The sequence below is a fragment of the Coturnix japonica genome, chromosome 13, assembly GCF_001577835.2.
Source record: "Coturnix japonica isolate 7356 chromosome 13, Coturnix japonica 2.1, whole genome shotgun sequence".
Lineage (NCBI taxonomy): Eukaryota > Metazoa > Chordata > Aves > Galliformes > Phasianidae > Coturnix > Coturnix japonica.
In genome coordinates this window covers 12888150-12902905 of record NC_029528.1, presented here as the reverse complement: position 1 = coordinate 12902905, position 14756 = coordinate 12888150, and the positions used below count along the sequence as shown (strand labels likewise).

At 41.1% G+C, this 14756-nt stretch overlaps 1 long non-coding RNA gene across 1 annotated transcript in view; it reads left to right on the top strand.

Moving 5' to 3' along the window:
• Window positions 1–14474, top strand: part of LOC107320301 — a 79104-nt gene extending 64630 nt beyond the window's left edge. The window contains exon 3 of the long non-coding RNA XR_001558216.2: window positions 14400–14474. This is a non-coding gene — a long non-coding RNA (uncharacterized LOC107320301). The remainder of the gene's footprint in view (window positions 1–14399) is intronic.
• Window positions 14475–14756: the final 282 nt, after the last annotated feature.

Sequence of the window (14756 nt, the reverse complement as noted above, 5' to 3'; positions counted from 1 at the left end):
TTTTATATTCATCATAGTAGATTTACTCACATCTTTATTTTCCAATAAAATCTGTTTGCTCCTCCTGTCCTTATGGCGTGACTGATGTAGCTTCCCACCCAAGAAGATTCTGGAGAAAGGATTTTTCTTCCCCGTTTTAACACAACTTAAAATTTGCTTTACTGTTTTAGTGGTAAACCTCCAGCAGCGTTTCTGTGCTGGCGTAGTTAATGCCCTCGTTCTCAGAAAGGAACACTGAGGGCTTTGGGTTGAAGCAGGGTGACGTCTGGTTACTTTGCAGCCAACATTTAATGATTTGTAAATAGTAATAATATACCAGAAAAGGGGAGAAGATGCTTAAATGCAGTGCTGAGCAATTGCAAATATAAATTAGTTTTTGGGACTGTTGCAGGCAGAGTTTTATTGGTACGGGTTTTGGAACATCCTACACAGGGCTTGAAACTGAGGAGCATTTATTAAACTCTGTGATTTTCAAGCATTATTATTTTTTAAGCTTTCAAAGCAAGTCTTTAAGCTCTGGCTAATTCTTACTGGAAGTTGATCCTGGGGAACTGAAACATCTGTGAATGAGCTCTACAATGTGAGCATTGCATCCCTCACATAGAGCACTGCAGAGCAGTGGTGGGACCAGCAGCACTTTGCCCCAAGCCACTAGTTCAGTGGGATATAGACAGGCCCACCACTACATCACAACATACAGTAGGCTGCCCAAATTAAAGCCCTCCTTTACTTTGGCTTATGATACTGAGAACTCGTGTTGCTGTTTTGGGTTCTTTATTTTCAGGTTGAGTTGATTTTAATGTGTTATTTTCCTACCCTGTGAACGTAGGCACCAGGTAGCCAACAACAATTGCTCCATTAAAAAGGAAAAATGAAATCCTCAGTGTTATGGCATCCTATAAATTCAGGCCTTTGAATGAATGCAAGTAAAATGTTAACAGAAAAGGTGCATTGTGTTGCATTCTTCCGTTCTTTGATACTATCACCCTTAGAATGAAGATGCTACATTACCTTAAATTAACTTCTGGCTTCTATTCTGAGACTATTTGGGCCGACAAGGCTCTCCTGAGGTTACAAACAAATCGATAATAGCCAGAAATAGATGGATGGAGAGGCTTGCTGGGCACCTTAGCTACCAGACCTCCTTCAGCTTCAGGTCTTGTTGTGCCTCAACCTGTAGCCAAGTCAGTGCTGGGAGAATGGGCTCTGATTTCCCCTCTCCCACTCCCAGGGAGTTTTTGGCCAGTGGTCAGTGCCTCTCCAGGGCCAGACCTTCCCCGATGCTGCTTCTTCCACTGTCTCCACAAAAAGCAAAAACCCAAACCCTTCTAAGCATTTGACTGTGAGCACCAGTCACAACTGGTTTGTGTTCCCTGCTTGCTTCTGCCACTGGGGCTTTAATTAGGCTTGATAGTAAGTGGAACAGGCAGGTGTAAGATTTTAGGTCTCCGCTCAGACGAATTGTGCACGGTGCACGCCGAGCAGCCCGAGTGTTTACAACAGCCAGTGACAGAACGTGTTACTCGCTGCGACTTGAGGCACTGCCATTGGAATATGGCATATTGCACAGAAATTGCTTTTGCAGCAAGCTGGAAGTCATGTTATTAGGGTTTGCTATTGGATTAACCCACCGACATGCTATCCAACCGGGTACCAGTGGCAAGGATTTATTACCAGCCATGACTTCTAGTCACATCGGAGCTCACGATGGAATCACAGCATTTGTGTTTGTGTCATTGCTGTGAGAGGCAGAAAGAGCAGCCGATCTATATATGGGAGCTGGGTGTTAGTCCCCATGGTGCAGCACTGTGACCTGAGATCTGTGTAGCTTCTCATGTCCTGTGCTGGGCATGAAAATTCCCTCATATGATGCTCGGCATGCAAACAGTGTCAGTGAAAGGTGCAGGAATGGGCACTTTGTGCATGGGTTGCATGGATAGAGCCCACTGAGGCTATGAGGTAACTGAGGGTTGTGGCAGGTCTTAAAGTCTTGGCTGCTGAGTTCACAAGCCCAGTGATATTTCAGGTCCCATCCCTTCCCACAGTGATGCCACCCAGCGTGCCGTTCTTTTCAGATCTGTCAGTGATTTCTGGGGATAGCAATGCCTGTCCTGCGGGAGATGGACTGAGATCTCACCTGCTCAGTTTGCATATGCTCTGGTAAACAGCCAACAGATGGCACTGATTTCAGCCACAGTCTGCTGACCAGGGCTGAATTTTGCCTGTGACAGAGGAACCAATGAGCTCTGTCCTGCACTGCCAGCCAGGGATCAGCTGTAATTTACCTCATTTAATTGTGCAAATAGTTTATTACCTAAACAAAGCAAAATATTTCTGCTTTTGCTTGCAGTTATTTAACCAATGTCTCGTCCACTTTCCACTCTGTTCCTATGAAATACAACTAGTCATTTTGCCAAGAAATGTCGGTTTTTCTCAATTACCAACCTATAGGTAACCAGATCACCACTGGCAATAATGAGCAAGTTTTAATGTCAAAAAAACAGCTAATGAGGTAATTAACCTGTTACTACATGATAATGACTATGCACTTGCATGCTTGATGGCTTCAATGTAATTAGAAACTTTTAATGTGTGCCTGTTTGTGATCTATAAAACAGTCAAGAGGGTCTGAGCTTTTCTTTTGCTTTTTATACATACAGTTCTGCTGTCTTTGAGCTCTGTGATGTATAAGCAGTAAAACTACATGTAACACTTAAAAATAGATTTGACCCTATGGAAATTCTGTGGAGGAAATAGAGGACCGCAGCCTACAAACCAGTGGCCATTTGCAACCTGGGTTTTCTTCAATGGGACAAAGAGTGTTTGTTTTTGGATTAAATCACAGGGAATTAGGAGACAATGTAGCACAAATCACAACATGTAATTTAATCATTGATTTAATCATTGACTTAGGCTGCTGCCAGAGCAACACTTCAATAAATACTTTGATTGAAATCTGAGCATGAATGTTCTTGAAATATGTGGAACTGCTGCTCACAGGTTCAAGTTAAACATGTACTTAAAATATTTGCTGAATCCACCTGGGAGTGTGTTGAAAAATGGCCTTTTTTAAACTTTAAATCTGCAAAAAGAATCATCTTCACTTGGGTAACATTCACCTTGCTGAGATTCCATCCCAAGTGCCTCCATCTAACAGCACTTCCTCCACAACAATTTCTTCCTATCCTTATGACTGCGCTTGTTGCTACAAGAATCTCCTTCCTCCTCCTTTCGATGTCCCTCCCCAGCTGGTAATTTATTATTATTTTAAATCAGTACACACATAAACATTGCTATTTTAATTAGGGAGAATCAAACAGAAGTCACAGGCTATGAGGCACTGTGAGTACGCTTGCTACTCTCCCATTTTAATTATTTATTGGAGTAAATAAAATTAAATATTTTCATAGCGATCCAGAACAGGATTTGAAGTAATTACTCTGTCAAATTCATCAAAAATTCTCTCATCAAAATAAAAACCTTGATGTCATTGAATAATTTATAGTACAAATACACAGAAATTGTAAAGTATTATAAATAGAAAACTGCAGGGTAAGTGAACATGAATTAGTTAAGGGTTATGTTTCTGAAAGAGCCTGTCATAAGCTGTATAAATTTTTAATAAGTGTTTTTGAGGCCTAATTTTCAGTGTACAGTATATACCAACAACTACAGGAAACAACCCGAGAATGGTGATTTAGAAACACAGCTGTTTATGATAGAGGCCAGATTGTGCCTCCTCTTCCCAGGCCTTTCTCTCATACAATTTGAACTAATGATGTTTGCCACTGAATGCCTATGGCTTAACATGAATCATCTGCCTAAATAGCAAATACATTAAGTAAACATAATCTCTATTATTATCAATGAATACCAAACGCTGGGACAATATCTAGCCTATTAAAATCCCAACTGTTCGGTGAGGCAGCCGTATGGCAACGGCCTCGCACCAGTCTGCCTGTGCTCAGGCTTTGGCAGTGTTTGTGGTGTGACTGGGACCTCTGCTCCTTGTGTGGAAGCTGGAAGGGGCCACAGCCTTCCCTGGTGCCTGCAGGGCATGATCCTGCAGCTGCCATCTCCCCACTGACTGTAAAGGCATCAGGAAGCACTGAGCACCTCACAGGTTAGTGGTGGTAGCTGTGGCATTTGATCTAATGATGCTGAAGGGAACTCTCTGTGTTGTTAGTAACCAGGGATGTTTCAGAGGCAAAACCTCTGATCTCCAATCTGCTGACATGACTTTTTCTTCTTTTTTCCAATTCTTATTGAGTTCTGGATCAAAATTCTCTGCTAAAAGGCCTCCTGTAAAACAAATTAGCACTGGATCTGGTCCTTCCCATGCTAAAACCACTGTTTTCGGCAAATCTAAGATGGATACAAACACCAACAGCCTTTCTAAAAATGACCATTGCCAACTATGGCAGACTTGTAAAATAAAACTTCCCCTCCCCATCCAAATGAAACCTGAGGTTCGTGTTTGGCTCTCAGACAGCCAAGGCAACTGCCACAGCTCTGCTGCTGCTGAGGGACTGCTGTGTGCAGCGGCTGAAAGTTGAGGTGACACTGCTGCCGTCAGTGGCTTTGCCCTGACTTCATCCCATCATAATGAAGCATGTTTCAGCTGTAGGCCTGAACCTCTTTGTTTCACTTCATCATTAAAAAGACCATTAGGTAAATTCTACCTCTAAATCTTAAAGTAGTTCTAGGAGTGAAAGAAAATAGATTTGTTGCCATTTGCTGCTTATTCTATTTTATGACGGATCATTTCAGGGATTTTTTTATCCTTCTCTTTCTTGTAGCACAGCAACATTTTGGTAGACACGTCAGTTCAGATCATATCTGTCTAAAACTTTGTTTTTTGAGAGCCAGTAAGAAGCATGCACTTTTTTGATCAATATGTGTTACAGAAATAGACACAGGTAATGATTTTCAGGCAGCTAAGTCAAGGAAGCTTTATCAGATGTACAATATGCTATCTCATTTCATGCATGCATCTACCTCTGGCAAGGTTCTTTCTATTTCTGGGACCTAAAGGGCCTCAGCAAGGTAGTTCTGCTTGTAAATCTCTGCAACATCAAAAAGGTCAATATACAAGATGCAAAGCAGGCACAAAATGATGGGAAGTGGGAGCAGGACAGGAACAAGTTAAAAATTGCAATCTTTCTCAGCCAGAAAATGAAAAAATATGTTCAGAATGTGTGGGAACGGTTGGGAAATACTCAGGAAGCATTGGAAAGCTTTGGCAAATGCGAACTTCAACATAGCCTAAATTTTACATCGATTCTCTGTACAAGGTGAAAAAGACCCAGCTGGAATATGGTACAAGACAAATCTATTGACTGCAGAGTAGACAGAGGAATTTATTGCTGCACTGTTTCTCTTCCCATTCATCAGCTGAGATTTTCTTAACTGCATTAGCAGCGCCACCAGGTATTTTGTGGAGCTTTTCAGTGACTCAGGGATTTAGTCCTCAGTGCAATTACTGCTTCATTCTATGTTCCTTGTTCAGAATTATGTAGGGAACATTTGTCTAATAGTCCAAACATTACATTGCTTTACATCAGATTGACAGCAAACAAGTTTTTAATGACTATTTAATTAAAGAGAAACCATTTGATCATGTTACCCCTAAATTTATCTATATTAAAGCTTTATTACAATATAAATCTAGGCTACCAAAGCCTGCTTGGAGCACAGAGGTGGAAGCTTCCATGTATTAGTTATTCACTGGGTCCTTCCGTTCTCTCTGTTCAATAATTGATAGGCACAATCGTTCCTCCTGCTTCCTCACTGTAGTCAATAGCATATCATCCTCTTCTGTCATCTCAGGTCACCTTCCTGAACTGTTTAGGTTTAGGAGTCAAGTCTGGTATAGATGAGTTAAAACTTTAGATCATAGAAAGAGATATTCATTTAATGTTTTGGTTGCTACTCATTATCATCCCATTTTAAAATGAGAAAGTAGCTCGTATAGGGAATCACTTAATTTCCCTAAGCACATTTGGGTCTCACTTGCTTTAAAGACATGCTCATAGCTTGATTTTTCTCTTTGGGTTTGGGGTCTTTAACATTTCCTCTTCTATTGCTTGTGGTTTCATTGTAACATTATTCTTACCTCTTTTCCTCTTCCATCTATTTCTCTTTCTACTCCACAAGGATATTGTAGTTTTTTTGGATGTCAAATGGAATGACAAAGGAAAAAATCCCCACAATTCTTTTTCAAACTATGAATAGTTCTCCCTTTTTTTTTTTTTTTTAAACAAAAAAAAAAAAGTTCTGGTTCATCTGCAGCCAAGTTTATTGGAAATGACAGCTCAAAAGTTCAGTGAGTGAGTGAAGTTCCTAGAGATCAGAAGCCCTCTGCTGTTTCTACTGTTTCCAGGCCTCAATACAAGGGCACCTTTTGGAAGTTTCAAGGTCAGCTGTAGGTCTATTGTTATGTCGAATGGAAAGGAAATAATTTTGCACTTGTATCCAACTTCTTGTCATCTTTCTCCTTACCCTACTTGGTTTCTTTGTAGTACCTGAAGGCCTCAGCTCCATCTCTTTTGGCCATTGTAAATGGTTTGATTGGTGTTGGCCATGTTATCCCTTCCATCCTCTTTATTAAAAGAAAATGATAATGTCGCACTGAAGAAGCCATTATTGCCATCAAAAAATCTGCCTTAATTTTCACCTTCTCTGAAAGTTTCAACATTTCAGAAGGAAGTGGCTGTGTTGGTTTTCAGAAACTCTGAGGATCCTACCAGTTCTGATCCATACTTTGGATAAGTCATAGAACAGAGACTACTTTGGACAAAGGACACGCTGGTCCTTTACTTTTTCCTCTCTGCTGCTTCTGTACTTTTTAAAGCATTTGTTCAAGCCATCTGAAGTGAAGGCAGAGACATGAACCTGAATAAAGCTCCATTAGCCAACCATCTTTCCTAACCTGCAACGTGGATTACTCTAGAAGAAAAGTGTGAAAGTCATGCCCAGAACTGTAGCTTGCCTTCTCAGGAATGTCTAAGGTTGCTGTGTTATATTCAAGCATTTGCAATAAACACACCCACAGATATTTCTCCTCCAACTCTGCTGGAAGCTTTTCTTCTGTGCCCAGCAGAATATTGCCGTAGTTGGAACATCAGATTTGTTCAGCCCTGTCTAGCTGTCTGAAACACAGCACCCATTCGGATTACCCCTCTTTTTCTTATCCCTAGATGGAAGATCGAAACATGCCACCCTCACTATTTCTGCCAGTGACTGGTTTAAATGGGGGCTCGGGGACTCAGGGACTCCTGTGTCATATTGGAGCTACTATTCAGAAAGATATGATAAGATTCTATATTATTTCTAGAAGAAAAGAAGCAATAGCAGAAGCTCAAACTGGTGAGCAAGCTTACTCCCCTCTGATGTGCCCAGAGTGGTCGGCAGATGTGATGGAGTTGCATTAGGTCACGGCTGCGTATCAAGTGGATTTGCAAAGAGCTTGTGATGTCTTATAAAACAGAACATGGTTTGGGATTTGAGTATTTATCTGAGCAGCTGTCTCTGTATAGGCCTAAGCACTGTTTGACATCATCTAAAGCTGTTTTATTGGCTGTTCCAAAACAAACAAAACACAAATAGGCTTAACACCTTTGGAAGGCAACTGCTTAGTTATTGTGTGGAATTCATTTTGGGCTGGGGATCTGTAAAGCTGAGTCAATACGTTGATTTGAATCTGTGCTGCAAGCTTACCTTTTAACCTGCACTTGTTTCTTCTAAAAGAGCTTTTTTTCAAACTACCAATTATTGATTGGGCCTTTATTGTCAACTGCCCTGCATGTGTTAACATCAGCAATGCTATGGACTCCTGCTTTGAGCTGCCACTACCTCGGGGAGAGTTGGAAACAGATCCCCCACTTCAGTCCCCACTCTTCTTGCTTACAGAGGGGACATTCTTAGGCTGCTCACCTGAAGATCTGGAGCTTTTTCACATCCTTAACATCCATTCCTTTGGTGAAAGGACTGACCATTGGCATCTACGCTTTTGTCCCTTGAGGAATCCAGGATGTCTGTACTGAGCTACTGCTCCTCTCCAAGTCCTCCTTGCCTCTTGTGCAGCTGCTGCAGAAGTTCTGCTGGGCGTACCAGTGGCTCTGATGTCTTCAGTTTATCAATAACTTGCATTAAGCTGCTATTGCTTTTAGCACAGCCTGTGCGGTGACTGACTCAAGGATGAAGGTTATCTGGCTGAAGGTCTGCTCAGGTCAGACAGATAATACTCACAGGAAGGACAACTGTCTGGTGAACTGGAAATAAAGGGCAGCAAGGGGGGTTAGATCCTCTCTTCCTATTTGCTCCCTTCATGATGTCAAATGCAGTGGCATGAGGTGCCCTGATTTCCTTTCCTAGGGTTTTCCTAGGTAGTATTTTATATCTGGGATTACAGGCACAATGTCAAGACATTGTTTCTCTATATAGCATGGTCACTGCTTGTGTTTCAGAGTGGGAATGCACCTCAAAGGATTTAAAATTAGTGTAAAAAACCTCAGATTTTCTGTACCTTAATCTTCATCTGGAAAGTCACGACTACATTAATAAGGTTCACATTTGTGTTGCTGTTTTAATTTACTTGGTTTTGCTTGTGGCATGCCTTAGGAGACTTCATGTTATCATGCTTTCAGCAGGCATGATTACAGCTGGACAGGAAGGGCTTTGTATGAGCTCCTCAGTGTCTTCATTCCCCTCTGTTTCTCTGTTTTTCACTAGTAAGTGACCTTGTTGGTGTATTTTTCTCAGAAAAGAAGCAAACTGCCCAGGATATTTGGACCAAAATTCAAGGAAGAGGATAAAGATTTTGGTTGCTTACCTTGAAATAGATTTAATAGCTGAAAGACTCTGAGTCAAACCTGGACAAGAGTTCAAGGTCTGGACCAGACAGTGTATATTATGCAGGCCTTTAGGATGACAAGCTGCTGCCTGTGAGCAAGTTCTTCCCTTTGCACCATTGATGTAACTGGAGAAGCACAACAAAAGCAGTTACCTGAAAACCAGGCTCTGGGAAGAGAGTGCCCCACAAAAGAAACATCCTCAGACTTTCTGAAAGTCCCTGGCAGTGTAATGTCACATTACATATCAGTTTGTCCATTGTCTAGGTAAGGAATTTACATTACCTCAATCCCTGGATCACATCAGTACCTCCAGATCTTTTATACTTTTTATGTGCTTGTGACCATATTGAAACAACCACATATATCAGATTCTTCTAAAGTCACTTTTGCTGGAGTTTTGCAGAATGCAACCAGAATCCCCCACATCAGAGCACAAATGCTTGCACCAATACACAGATGTGACTCTTTCACCTTGTGCTACCACATGGCAGTACTTACTGTTGCCACTGTGCCACTGCATTGGCTCTTATGCCACCCTGCACCATAATTAAGTATTGCTGTTATAAACCAGGTACCTCTCATGTTAATAACAACATCTGTTAACTAACGAATTGCTCATTAACCAAGAGTAGCAGTGGATTTCACCAGATTACAGCTCTGCAGGTCTTTTACAAAACAGATATCAACAAACTGTTGCGTCTTTTTTATTCTTTAAAGATTCCAAATAATTTTCTTTTTGTGTTGAGTTTCCTAAAGCAGCAGTTATCTCATACCCTTTAGTGTTATGTAAAAGCATTGTAACATGATATTTAAAAAGAATAGGTGCTTTCCCTTACATTTTTCACAGTATAAAATATCCTTTTAGCATACCATCTTTCAATGGATTCCTGAACAATGCGCCAAAACCTAGCAATAAACACACTACTGTCATATAATAGACCTTATACTTTACAATATCTACAGGGAATCACTTTTTAAGGTCTATAACATATAGTAGTCTTTTTATATGAGTGACTGAGTCATATGAAAATAAAAATTGATAAAAAATAGTAATAAATCTGGATTTTATATCATGCACCGAGCAAAGTCTAAATTAAACTACTGTATTAAACCTTCTATGAAGTAGACCTAATTAATTAAAAACACCAGGGTTAAGCAATTTAGCCATCAATCTCATAGTCTAAGTGGGGGATGAGGTACATATGGTAGCTTACTGAGGAAGAAAAATGAAAGACCTGTTCTCTCCAGATTCACATTGACATGATCTAGGGGAGGTTAAATATGAGCTGCTATTCCCTGGGAGACTTCTCCTACAGTTCCCACAAGATGACTTTCCCAAAGCCCTCAGCACGTTGGAGTGTGTCACTTATCTCCTTCCACCAGTGTGAGGAACAAAGCAGGCTTGCAATGCCTTTCTGAAGGAGTCAGATGTCAATGGAAATGGCACTGGGGGCAGTGTATAGGGATTTTTCTATGAGTTCATATTAGCTAGTCATATTGCTCATGCAGTGGAGCCCACCAGCACTCCCAGGAAGGAAAGGGAGATGGTGATTTCTTTCTTTCCTCTCCAGAGATGGGTCCATGCCCACGAGCATGAGCATCAGTACGAGCAAGGCATGTCTCAGTTTCCAAATCCTCAGTGTAAGTGCTACAGTGGGCACTGTTAGCTGAACATTTTCCATTCAAACTTCCCTTACAACACTCCATCCAACTCTTGACTTTATTTTGCTCAATACAGAAAGTTTTGTGACAAAATCAAGGTTAATTCTGTTGAAAGTTCTCTCTTTTTCACTGAGTGGGTGCCTGATAGATGACACTTCTAGGATCTGGTTCATTTCTTCATTTAGATTTGATTTTCACACAGCTCCATTCAGAAGCTGAAGGAAACTTTGGTATATGGAAGAAGTAAAATATGTATCAGTATGTGTAGGTTTTTATGCTGCACTGCGCAGCTCTGAGCTGCACCCAACAAGCAGACTGACTCCTGCCATATGTAAAATTTCCCCCTTGGAACAGAACTACAAATTATTTCTCCACACAGAGAGTTGATTCAAGTGGCTGCTCCAGGTAAAAAACTATTTTGTATGTCCAGCAGCTGCCTGGGCTGCCCAGCGATGATGTGATAAACAGACCCACCGGGCAGAGGAGGGCAGAGGTTTATGGCTGTAGATACAGCCTGAAGTGGGATGGAGTGGGATCTCCCTTTTGGCAGGTGATTTCCTTATGACCAACTCATCTACCATGCAAAGAGGAACCCTCAGGAGTGCCAAACACCCCCACATCAAACCCAGGAGTTTACCTTGTTTGCAGGCTCTTGAGCCAATGAATATATTTGAGGCTGGAGGAGCACTTCAGAGTTCAAGTGGCCTGGAAGCACTCAGCATAATGTGCAGCCCACTTGAGCTGAGCTGCTGAACGCAGGTGGCTGCATTCTGGCTCTTAGCTGAGAAAGGTCCAAACCTTGAGGATCTGGCTCATTATTTCTTATTCATCCTATATCCAGTAAAACCCTTTATTCTACAGAGGAGAATGAAACTAAAGAAGGACCTTGAGAATTGGCCTGCTGTAAAAAAAAAACAAGTTTACAGTCACTTGTTTCTCAGGGATCCTTTAAGAGAAATTATTCTGTGCTATGTGCTCCTATAGACATGGCCTTTTACCTCTGGATTGTTATGGATCTAGCATCCTAAAATCAATACTCCATAAAGGGGATTCTAGGTGCATCAGCTAGGTCCCCAAGATAAGGTGGGATAAATTTCTCATCTCAGTAAAGAGAAATAAGACCCTCTTGAGCTTTATTCACTCTGTCTAAAATCTTAATTGTCTCCTAGTGGTGCATCTGTCTCATCTTTGCCTGCATAGGAAGCCAAGCATGATTGTTCCCAATGTAGGTGAGCTCCTGTAGTACAAGAGGAGTCTGGGAACAAAATATGTTGATTGCCAATTGCATCCAATGAAAGCTGGCAGATGCATGTGGTACGGGCTTGAGTTACCACTTTTGCGAAGTTCATAAACTTTTAAAGTGAATTCAGCACACACAAAAATCATTTATTTGGAAACAGTGCATGTAAGTCTCCTTTTAGTGTTATATAACTTCATTGCTGGCAAATTCTGGTAAATAAAAAATAAAACCTACTGCTGCAGAATTGGCCTTTTGCATTTAAAAACAATGAAGCAAGAACAGGAGGATCAACAGAACAGGCTAAAAAGATACCTTAATGCAGTTAAAGTGCCTTTACAAAAAGTCACTGAGATAGGGAAGTTCTGACATGACAGTGAGCCATTAAGAAGTTATTTCAATAAGAAACAATACATTTGAATCTTCAGACCAAGCACTGAGCAGTAAGTCAAAAAGAAACTACTACACGCAAATCGTCTGCAGCTTAGAGCTAATTAGACCTTAGCCTCAGAATGGCCCAAGCTTTGTGCAATGTGGCAATGGTTATGATAATTATACTTTCACTCTGTGTTGGGCTGAGTTATATGTGTATTGCCTATAAATGCTAATGGAAAGTATGTATGTAAATCCTCTCCTCAATGAGGTGAGATTATGCCCTGATGTATCTTAAGTAGCAAGTAAATGCAGCAATTGGGGTGGCAACAGCTCATGAAAGGAAAATGCAGGACTTTGTAAACCTTTAAGAGAAGTGATATTCAGCTGCGTGGGTCGGTTGCTCAGTGGAGCAGGTGGAAATGGGGAAGCAGGAATCACAGTGATCTTCTTATCATGCATTTTCCATCAAATATTATCGGTGGGAACAATGCAGAAATGATATCAATTTTCCATATGTACTAAGAGTTTAATCTACATAGGTGCATACTATTACACATTTCTAAGTATCTGATGTATGTCAAGGCTGCAGAAGATTAGATTGTTATCTATGGATATAGATAGGTACAGGGATGTGATCTGTTGATGCTAGTCATGCCACCTTAAATGCAAACAAGTTAGCGTTTCTGATTGCATGATCATTCCTCATTCTCAGCAGCTTATTTTTTATCTGAAGACTAATTGAAGTGGTCTGTTAGTACTTAACTGGCCGATTGTGCCCATAATCACATAAATCATACAAATAAGATATTGGTGTGCAAAGGGTCATTCCATTCTACATTCTGCAGGCTGTTGAGTGTAGGACTGGTCACACATTGTGTTCTCTCTCTTATGTCCCACCTTGCACCGCAATGCACAACTCCAAACCCACACACACTGAGCAGCTCATTGCTTTTCAATAGAAGACCCATCCCCACCATACCCACTGATTATGTCCCTCAGTGCCACATCAACACTTTACTTGAACAGCTCCAGGGACTGTGACTCCACCAGTTCCCTTGGCAGCCTGTTCCAATGCCGTGTATAACATCTCCCATCCTGCCACTTTTTTTGTACTACTCTGTTCTTATTCTAAGTATTTATTTACTGATTATGAGAAAAAACACACGACCTCACAGGACCCCCAGCAGGTGCTCACAGACTCCATGGGCTCCTGGAACAACTGGGGTATTCTCTCCTTGCATATTACGGTCCTTTCCCAAATGTGGGAATGCAGAGTTCAGACCTGTTGGAGTATTTGGGGGGATTGAAAGATATAAATAAGCCAGCTGGGGCTTCAACCCACCAGCTCAGCAACATTATATCGTGCTAGTCTTTGTTTTCACTGTATCACCTATTTTTCAGAGCAGCGGTATAACCAAGTTGTAAACTGCACACCTTACAAATCAGTCTATCCTGACATTGCTGGAGCGTTCATTACAAGCTGTAAAAAAACACGAGCAAGGAAGGTTTCAGTTCTGCAGCCCAATTTTCCATTGCAATAACCCAATTAACTGGTGTGTGTTTGTTTTACAAAGCTCTAAGCTACAATAAACCATGCCGATACACAGGCTGCAGAAAGCTTCGTAATTAGGACAAGGTGTACAAATTAAACCACTCTTTTTAAACTTCAAACCAGCTAACTTCTGACATACTGTACTGCTGGGGCTTCTGGGACTAAACCCAATTAACATCTTAGTATTTTATAAGCATCGTTTTAATTGCATTTGTATGCAATCTTCTCTCCAAGAGCCTTTCAAGGTGCTAGCCCTCGTTCAGATTTTATTACTTTAGTGATTTAAATCTCCTCTATCTGTGCTTCCCGTTAATAACGACTAGTGCTACTTCAAATGTAGGCCCAACATAAAACTGAGCTCTCCAAAGAATTATACTTTAAAACAGTTACATTTAACTTTATTATTACATGTTTAATTTTTTTTTCTCTCTCTGTTTGAACATTACGCCTTGAACCATTTTATCAAGCTGTCGGTGCGGTAAGTGCTGGAAGAGCAAATGTTTTGCTTCTCAGCACTTTGCAATGGCGCAGCCTCTTGGCCTGCACATGAGGCACTTTGTGCTGCATTAACTTGTCTTGGAGCACGAGCTTTTCCTTGGGCAGTGCAGAGATTTGTGTCCGCAGATTTTCAAGGCATGGGGCAGCGGGTGGGGGAGGTTTAACACTATGAGAGACTGTAAAACTGAGCCCTCAGGCTGAGTTGCTTTTGTCTTTTTAGGACAAGATCTGCCCAAGCATTTTGTCCAGCAGAAGCCTGTGAAGCTTCACTCACGTGAGTAATTTTATTGACTGGGATGGGATTGCTCAATCTGGGAGGAACTGGGCTTCAGTGGGAGCAATGGAACATTCCATGGAAATTGTGAGGCACTCTGAGGAATGTCCCATCATCGTAATTTTACTCTGTATAAAATTCTCTCAAGTGCTCTTTAGTTCTTCATGCATTTGCTTCTTTGGAAAATAACCTGCACTTCAAAGATCAGGTAGGATTTGTAGAGAGATGTAGAGGCATTAAGTATTATAACGGAACACCCTCTGCCCATTTAACAGAATAATGTATAAAATGTGTCCCAAGATC